Below are 10,308 nucleotides of genomic sequence, written 5' to 3'. Positions count from 1 at the left end.
CTGCCGCAGGAGCCTGAGAAGTAAGGCCTGGGTTACCGCTGGATTGGCAGGAGGCCTTCCTTAGTCACCAATCTTAGATAAAAATTCTCTAGTGGACATCATGGTCAAAAAGAAGATGGCTCATGTTAGGCAGGGACTTGCCTCTGTGAACAAAGAGGAGCTCCCCGTGTCTCACTCATCGGCAGACATGGCATTCCTGACCGAGAGCCGAGCTGGGGTGGAACACCGCTTTGTGCATACCCCTCCTCAGGCGTCTTGGACCTGTAGGCCACACTGGAGCCACTTCTACCTCCCCCAAGACAAAGTACCAGGACCCACACAAGTGCTGGGGTCTTCTCTCCCCTTTGTCCTCAACTCTGAAGGCCCAGGCCTAGTCAGAGCCATGTCTCGCACTCCCTGGGCCCATGTAGGGTCAAAGGGGCCTGGTCTTTCCGCCCCTAGTTGCCCCCTTATCAGGGTGACTTTCTTGCAGGAAGTTTTGCTATTTGAGATAATGCCACGCTTCCTAACATTGGAACACATTTTAAAGCTATTTAAATGTTTTTAAAAGACCAAAGGGTTTAGATCTCTGAGGACATGTCTCTTAATTTCCCACCGAGGCTAAATTCCACGCCGTTTGAAAGCTCGTTACTCACCTCTTGCTGGATATCCTTTACGAATTCCCCCAATGTTCCCTCTGTGATTTCAGCCACTTTGCCTGTATATTCACCTGTAGCACAGAGGGTGGTTTTCAATTTTTCAAAGTATGTAGATCTTGTCTTCCTCCATCTGTTGAAAGTACCTTAAAGGTAGGAATGGTGTCCTTCTTGTTCTTCTTGAGTTAAGAGGACTTCAGCTGGACGAGGCAAGGAGCTTCCTCAGCCAAAGTCTTATGAATAAAGGCTGAGGAGCTTCCTCAGCCCTGTAGACCAACATCTCTTTAAAAGACAAACTTAGCTTTATATGTGGATATTCTAGCATCAATAATCTTTTCTACTAAGAACTAGGCTAGGATAATAACAATTGAAATTTTTATTTGTTTTAAAGCAGAATTATTAGCTCAGCTGCATGTGAAGAATAAAATATTGGGCCTATAATTTGTTGTATATTTTATTCAGGGGAAGTGACGCTTACTTTTATGATATCCCAATTTAAAAATTTACATTGTTTCTATTAGAGCAAAAATTCATGCATTATTTACATTATCTACTTCATACTTAGAGGTGGAAAATGTGATATAGCCTCAGCAATCAAAAACCAGGTTATAATTATTCTATAACTTAGGAATAATTTGCAGTGAATATAACATACATAGTATTTTAGTTATCTGAGCATATATATGTGGGCCAAGCTGCACTGTGGCTCTCTTATTCCTGATGGCACACTATATTTACTTTGACATACATTTGTTCAAATCACATAGCTAAGTATTTTTATCCTTCTTCAGGATAATTTTTTAAAAAGATTTTATTTATTTATTCATGAGACACACACAGATAGGCAGAGACACAGGCAGAGGGAGAAGCAGGCTCCATGCAGGGACCCCAATGCAGGACTCTATCCCAGGACCTCGGGATCATGACCTGAGCCAAAGGCAGATGCTCACTGAGCCACCCAGATGTCCCTCTTAGGATAATTTTTGATAGCAAGATAAGCATTCTTTTTACTAAAATATGACTTCCATCATTATAATTTTCAGGTGAGCTCTGTAGTTTCAATAAAGAAAATGATCAAAAACAAATAATCAAAGGGCGATCATGTGAGATGGTTTTTCGTATCTGAAGTACTTTATTTAGTAACCTCTCAGTCTGATTTATTAGTTTTCTCAATCTAGAGAAAGGCTGGGGAAAGACTGGTGTTAGTTTCCTAACCAAAAGGATGCACCAACCTATTGAAAACTCTTAAAAAAAAAAAAAAAGAAAACTCCTGAAAATTTTCCACTTAACTAAATATACAAACTTATTTGATTAACAGTACAGTTGTGGGCTAGACATGTGGTTAGTTGTATATATCATAGAAACGCAGGGTCTCTTGGTTTTGTTTCACTCCTTGTGGTAGAAATGATCGCTTTGCTGTGGAGTCATGGCATATTTGTCCTACCTTATGGTATAAAGTACATCTCAGCAAAGCCAAGTATCTCATCAATTTCTGTTTTAATATTCAGAATTTCAGGAAAAACCAAGTTGTGTAAAAACGAAATTGAAAACTTTTGATGAGAAAAAGACTAAGATAAAAGTTATTTTTGAAACATTCTGTGATCACACTGGTTAATGGGTATGTGTAATCAACAGTTGCAATTTTGTCCTTTTTTTTTTTTTTTTTTTTTTTTTTTTTTTTTTTTTTTTAGCAAGGCTCTTTGTTTTGGCAGAACCTTTTGATACCAAAGTGTTAAGTGATCTTTCCTTACTAGCTCCAGCCCCTGAGGGCTTGGGGATAATAATAAAGTGAACACGATGGATTGATCTGTCTTACACAATCTTGGGAAACTTTAATGACCTATGGTGTACATTAGCATCATGAAATAACCAAAAGTGATCTCTCAAGCCCAATAAAGCTGCATGCTTTTAAGAACTTTCTTTCTGGTTAAGCTTCCAGACTTTCACTTACAGTCTTTCATCATTTCCTCTCAAATCAGCAACCACACACAGTTTCAAATCGCCACAACTCAAACTACGTAGAAAGCAACCGATAGCACTGCAAAGACTTCAGGTGGACCCCAATATTCCTGAAAGTTTGGCATGAAAGACATTGCTTAGATCTCTGTATGTCCTACATAATATCATCAGATATTATGATTACAGAAATCCTCTGCATTCTAGCTCACACTATGTATGTCTCAAACAGCAATGAGAACTGAAGAATAAGCATAGATTGAGGAGGAGAAGGGGGGAGGGAAGACGAGAAAGAGGAGAAGAGAAGGAAGAGGAGGAGATGTCATTTGGTTCATCATGATAAATTCTCAATCCAAAGTTATTGATGTGTATTGAATAAACATGGGAACAGCTCGAGCCATTACTGGAGTAACACCTGAGTGATTTTCAGATCAGACATTTCCCCTCTAAGTTACCCTAATATGGAGCATTTCCAAAGTGACTGTTCTTCCTTAAACCATGAACCATTGGACCTTTCTATCAGAGATTCAGAATGGTTCCTATGCTTATGGATCTATGCACCTCATAGTAGATGTTACCATTTAATGAAGAAGGAAAAATAGCCTGAAGGAGGAAACCTACTCATTGGGGGAATACTGCTTTTCAATTCAATAAATATAAAGTGATTTTTATTTGGTCTACTAAGAACAACTAAAGTTTAGTATTCTGGTGTGTTCAAATGTGTATTATTGAACCTAGTGGGACACTTTTCAGTTTAACTTTTATGGAACTTTATTATTATGCAGATAGTTTTTGGATAACAGTGGGTTTCCACATGATTTTGACAACTCGCTTGTCTATCTTTCTCTTCCTTAAACCCCTTATCTTCCCGGTTCAGTCATGAGAACTTTGTACTTCCTACGTCAAGGGTTAGGCAGAGCGAGAAACAATTCAGATAATTCACAGCTTGGATAATACAAGAATGATAGAGTTTATTATGGTATTTACAGTGGATGCTTCTGGAATGGAGATAAAGATTTTCTCAGATTCTTGCTATATATAATATTCAGTATAACCTGTATGTTAAAGAATAAGTTTGTTAATGAATTTTCCATTTAGTCGAATCCCATATATCTCTGGAAGAGGCTATGACATAAATGGGTTAAACTTAGTTGACTCCCAACTTGGAAGTGAGGTTAAGCTCTGTGACTCAAAGAATAGAACAAACTCATAATGAATGGATAAATGAGCTCTTCAGAGATTCACGCCATGGAAAGAGAAGATCTCCATGTTCAGTGCTGAAAAACTGGAGAAATCATAAAGTTCAATTAAAGCAAGATTGCCCCTGGAATGCAGCCCCAAAGAGGTGCTGTTAGAAAGGGGTTGATACACTGGAATGTCATCATTTTTGTCTAAAGACTAAGTGTCTTAGCAGAAAGAAGTTGGTTTACATGGAGTTTAGTCAAGAAATCTGGCAGTGTTTATCTAACTGCGTCCAGGAAAGAAAATAACAGGATCTAACAGATATGTGGAGAATGCTGGGGACAAATATGAGATTAAAGTCATGTGTTGCTACTTTGGCCAAGATCCAGAAATACCCCCCTTTTACTTCCCTCTTCCCGTCAAGGGTCCATGGGGGAGCGAGCTCAGAAGACAGAGCCAACCAAACCATCACCATTACTGAGCGGGGGACTTTGGCCTCCAGGTACTTCTGTAGAACTCCAATGAACTAGGCTGGACTAACTGGAGGACTTAGAAGCCAAAGAAGCTGCAGCCCAGAGCAAACAAAATTATGAGGTCTGACTACTCTACTACAAATCCCAGCCCAGGTAAATCTTATTATTTCCAGCTGAGCAAAAGGGCACTCAGAGCAGACCCACTGGCAGCAGAGGAAAGGAGCAAGGACCCAGGCGGAAAGTGTTGGCCTCAGTGCCTAATGCTACCTTCCCTAGACCTTGGCAGGGCAGAGCCATTGTCAACCTGTCTGAAGGAAACATCCACAACCAGGGGAATGATTTGGCCATTGGCCAGGGCTATGGTTCAGGAAGAATTTGATAAACTTGGTGGCCTGGCATATTCTTAAGGATTTGGTGGACTCCTTCCTGATTGGAAATTTACTTCTTAAGGAATTTGTCATCACAGGTGACCTTATAAGGGTCAGATTTCAGTATTCCACTCACTGGAAAGGCTAAAAACACCATTGTAGAAAATAATGCATTGTTGCTCTGGTTTATACACCCGTCTCTTATCAAAGTCAAGTTGCTTTGTATAGGTCAGCTTCAGGGAAAGGCTGTGTGGTGGAATGGGAAGGGCAAGAGTTTGAAATTGTACAGAATTGAGTTCAAATGCCGGTTAGGCCATTCATTACCTTGGATAAATTATTAGAACCTATCCATTAGCCTAAGTTTTCTCTACTTAACTTCTTTAAAGGATTTTGTTAGGATTAAAAGAAATCCCATTTATAAAGCGTGTGGCAGATAGCTTTGCAAGTAATAGGCACACAAAATACTAGATATTTCCTACCTTTGGTGTCTTTAGCCTGAGTCTGACCAATCCTCTGTGGGCCAACAGAATTAAACTTTTGTGACCCTGAAAATCTGCTAAGGATTAGACCTGGGTTATGGTGACCCATAAAGATGGTGCCCTCTATGGGCTCACATTGGCCCATTAACTAGCCTGCTCTCTGAGATAGTGTCTGCTCTCCATTTTTTCATGCCTACAGACAGCATTGTGTGCCTACCCCTAGTCACACTCAGGTACCATTAGGGATAAGATAACCTTAGTTTGTAAAATAACAGTGACTTTCTCTTAATAAATATGGTTCCCAAGGTTCTTGCCATTTTGCATACAATGTGTTAAGGATATAGAAAATAAAAATAATATCAACCTCAATCTTAGAGAACACTAACCAGTACTTACTTTTTGTCAAGGTCTCTACTCAGAGTTTTATGCTGATTATCTTTGATTATCCCATTTAATCTCTGCAACAACCTTTAAGCTAGATACTATTAATATTATTATTCCCATCTTATAAATGAAAAGATTGAGGTTCACTTTCAATGCCTTTGACTTGCAAGGATAATTGATGACTATTTTCAACTATTATTTTATCTACGAGGTGTGTGCTATTAGCATGGTACTTAAGAGTCACACTTACTAAATGAAGAGAAGGCAAGTATGAATACATTATAACACAATTCTCTACAGCCAAGTCTGAACATAGGCTGAATATAAAACTATGTCAATATCACCTTTGTTTTGCCAGCAGGGCCCGTAGACTTCTGGGTTGTGGTGACATCTTCTTATCTTTCCCCCAATTTTATGGTCAGGTGTCCATTTAAACAAACAAAAAGATATAAAGTTATAATGGTACTGGAAACAAGAAGTAATCCAACAGGAGTTTGCCAAGGTGTGCAAGTGTTATCACTAACTAGGCATCAGAGGGGTTGGCTGAGTGAGGATTATGGGTATTTCATTTCTTAGGCTTTGAAGAGCAATAGTGCAAGCATGAATAAGGTAGAAGAATGTTCCCACTCATGATTACCACTTCTGCTAAAAGTCTGGCCTGATCAGTCAGAAAGCAGCAGGTGTCTCCCCTCCCGGGAAGGAACTATTTCTTGAGCTCTATCACTTGTCCAAATTAATTAAGCATTTATTAATTAAACATTTCTGAGACCCTTCATTAATTAGGCATTAATTAAGCATTTCTGAGACCTTCATTTGTTAAGCATTACTGAGACCGTCCTGTGTATAAGACTCTCCCTTCTAGGCACTGGGATACAGTGAAGGACAAGATAGGCACTGTCCTACCTCAGAGAGCTTCATTCTGGTGGTGGTGGGTGGGCAGGCAACAGATGGATCATTCAGAAAGCCAGAGAGTTACAAGAACTACACAGAGAATGAAAAGAGAGTGATGGAGCAGAGTGCAAATTAATAGTTACTTCAGGTGGAGATGGTCAGGGCAGTCCTCTCCGACAAGGTGCCCTTCAACTAGACATCTCAACATCAAGAAGCAGCTGGTCATGCAAATATCCAGCATCTGTATGCAATGAGTTCATCTTGTTTGAGGAAATGTACAGGCCCAAGTGGATGGGGCTTTGGGAGCAAGACCTTCCAACAGAATGATTCTAGATGAGGCTGAAGAGACAGACAAGGGCCAGATCCCAGATGCTGGGGGCGGGGCAGAGTAAGGAGTGCAGACTTCATTTCAAGGACAATGGACAGCTGACAGGAGGTTTTCAGCAGAGAACTCACAAAACTTGACCTGTATTTTAAAAAGATCCCTCTGTCTGCTGTGTGGAAATGGATTGTAGGAGAGTGGGAAGGAAAGCACAGTGGAAGCTATTGCAGTGGCCTCAGTGGAGAGATGGTGGCAGCTTGCATGAGGGTGGCTGCAGGGGGCCGGTGAGAAGGGAGAACAATCAGGATGCATTTGGAAGTTGATAGAGTCAGTGCGACGGGTTGATGGATTAGATGTGGACGGTAAGGAGGAATTTACCTACTAGTCTACAGAGGCAAGTTGTTCCACTTAATATAGAGATTCTAATTCAATCCCAATCCCAATAGGGTTTCCTTTGCATTTTGACAAAATAATCTTAAAGTTTATCTGGTAAAATAAACTATTGGGACTAGAGAAGGGAAGAAAACATCTCATAGGGAAATGAGATGTTATAAAATGATGTTAAATAAAAAGTTGTACAGACTCTAGAATTCACAGATAAATAATTGAGTACAATAGTCTTGAATAGGCACACACACACACACACAAAGAAATAGACACACAAATTTAAGATTTCATAATGAAGCAACATAAGACCATAGAGGGGGTGGGTTTTCTTGCCAAAAAACTATTGGAAAATCATGCATTTCTTTTAGAAACAAAATCTACTTGTAGCTTTGTCCATACCATACACTGAAATAAATTGTAGTGCTTAAAAAAAATGGATGTGAAAACTGTGTGAAACCACTTCAGAAGTTTTTTAAGGCTACTAAGATAAAATGTAGGAAAACATATCTTGGATTGAAAAATGCATTGAAAGAAAGCACATAGGAGAAATAGAACTGAAAGTTGTGTGTATAAAAAAATACAAAAATCACATATGTGATATATACATAATATATGTAATAGATATATAATATCACATACATAAAGTATATAATATAAAGAAGATGAAAGGTAACTGATGGAGAAAAATATTTTACAATGTACTTCCTATATAATAGATTTTACAGATCAATTAAAATATTTATGGTTTATTAGGAAAATAAGTGAAGAACACAGATACACAATTAGCAAAGAAAGAAAAATGACTAATAAGCATTTTGTAGTGACTAGCTTCAGTAGTAATCAAAGACAGGCAAGTTAAACAATAATATCATAACATTTTCACCTTCTTTGATTTACAAATATTAAAAAGTCTATACTCTTCAGCGATATAGAGGATTAATGATGAGATAAGTACTCTGGTATGCAGCTGCTGACCTGTACTTTTGTGTGTTTCTGGAAAGAATCTTGGTGATATGAAATCAACAGTCCTAAAAGATGTCTTATGCTGCCATCCCCCAACTCCCAGTTTCAGGTTTTAATGAATCACGTGGCCATTTCTTGGAGAAGACTCCACATTATTATTATTATTTTTTTAAAGAAAATCTTAGCACTCCTTTGATTTACTTTTGACAGTTGGGGCAATCTTCTATACATCAGTTTTCTATCTGTTATTAAAGGGTATTATTTCAGCCTGATGGGCTCTTAAAATCTTGGAGTCTTCTCTTTCCTGGCCATGAGATCTTTCTTTAGACCCTCTTTTCTTCAAAGTGTATATGTTCAGGCAAAAACACCCCATGTCCTCCACAGACCTTCCTTTGGCCAAATTGAGGTGGGAGAATAAAGTAGAAATCCTAGAGCAGTGGTTCTCAAATTGCAGCATGAACTGAAATCGCTGGAAAGAGTTGATAGAACAGATTGCTGGTTCCTGCCCCATATTTCTGATTTGAATAGATCTGGAGTCAGGCCTGACAATTTGCATTTCGAAGCTCCCAGGTGATACTGATGCTGCTGGAAAATTACTGGTCTCAAGGAATTATTTCTAAGGTGAGCAAAAAAAGGAGTTTTCAGTTAAAAGAAGTGAGATCATGGTGAAAGATTCATACACTGAAAACTATAAGACACTGATGATAGAAATTGAAGACAAATAAATGGAAAGATATTCCATGCTCATGGACTGGAGGAATTAATATCGTTTAAGTGTCCATACTACACAAAGCAATCTATAGATACAATGCAATTTCTATCAAAATTTCAATAGCGCTTTTATAGAAATAGGAAAAAATCATAGAAGATCCCAATAGCCAAAACAATTCAGAGAAAGAAGACCAAAGCTGGAGGCATCACGCTTCCTGATTTCAAGCTATATTACAAAGCTATAGTGATCAAAACAGTATGGTATTTGCAAAAAACAGACACATTGATTGATGGAACAGGATAGCCCAGAAATACACCCATGCATATTTGATTAATTAACATGACAAAAGAGCTGAGTATATACAATGCAGAAAGGACAGTCTCTTCAATAAAAAGTGTTGGGCAAAGTGGACAGCCACATCCAAGAGAATGAAACTGGACCACTTTCTTATACTATGCACAAAAGTTAACTCAAAAAGGACTAAGGACCTGAACATAAGACCTGAAACCATAAAACTCCTAGAGGAAAATATAGGTGGTAAGCCCCTCGTTATTGCCTTAGCGATGATTTTTTTTTCTTTTGGATATGACACCAAAAGCAAAGGCAAAAAAGCAAAAGAACAAAAACAAAAACAAAACAATGAGGTGGAACTATATCAAGCTACAAAGCTTCTGCACACCAAAAGGAACCACAAGCAAAATAAAAAGGAAACCTACTGAATGGGGGAAAATATTTGCAAAACACTTATCTGATAAGAGGTTAATATCTGAACATATAAAGAGCTCCTCCAATTCAATAATAGAAACAAATAGTCTAACTGAAAAATAGGTAGAGGATCAGAGTAGACAAGAAATAGATACAGATGGCCAACCAGCCCATGAAAAAGTACTCATTAATCACCAGAGAAATGTAAATGAAAACCACATTGATATCACTTCATACCTGTCAGAATAACTGTTATTAAACATGCAAAAAATAAAGTGTTGATGAAGATGTGGAGAAAGGGGAACACTTTTGCACTGTTGGGGGGAATGTAAATTGGTATAGTCACTACAGAAAACAGAATGGAAGGGATCCCTGGGTGGTTCAGTGGTTTAGCGTCTGCCTTCGGCTCAGGATGTGATCCTGGCGTCCTGGGATCGAGGCCCACATTGGGCTCCCTGAATGGAGCCTGCTTCTCCCTCTGCCGGTGTCTCTCCCTCTCTCTCTGTGTCTCTCATACGATAAATAAATAACATCTTAAAAAAAAGAAAAGAAAACAGAATGGAAAGGGGTGCCAGACTTCATTTTCCTCAAGTGTAATCCCTGTTTTAAATTTTTCTTAAATTCTCTTAGCTATTCACATGAGTAAAAGATCAATATAGATTTGCTAATTGAACTAAATTCATAAAACAACAGATTCTGAGAAGAAAGAGACTGTAGAAAGTTCTAGGCCATAACCACAGCTACAATTTAGGATTTAGTGCTTAGCCCCATCAAGGAATGTCGCTGAATCTCCATCTTTCCATTATTCCAGTTGTAACTGAGGATAAGCTGAATAAACTTTGAGGTTGAAG

The sequence above is a fragment of the Canis lupus genome, chromosome 18, assembly GCF_011100685.1.
Source record: "Canis lupus familiaris isolate Mischka breed German Shepherd chromosome 18, alternate assembly UU_Cfam_GSD_1.0, whole genome shotgun sequence".
Taxonomy (NCBI): Eukaryota; Metazoa; Chordata; class Mammalia; order Carnivora; family Canidae; genus Canis; species Canis lupus.
This window is presented reverse-complemented; position numbering follows the sequence as displayed.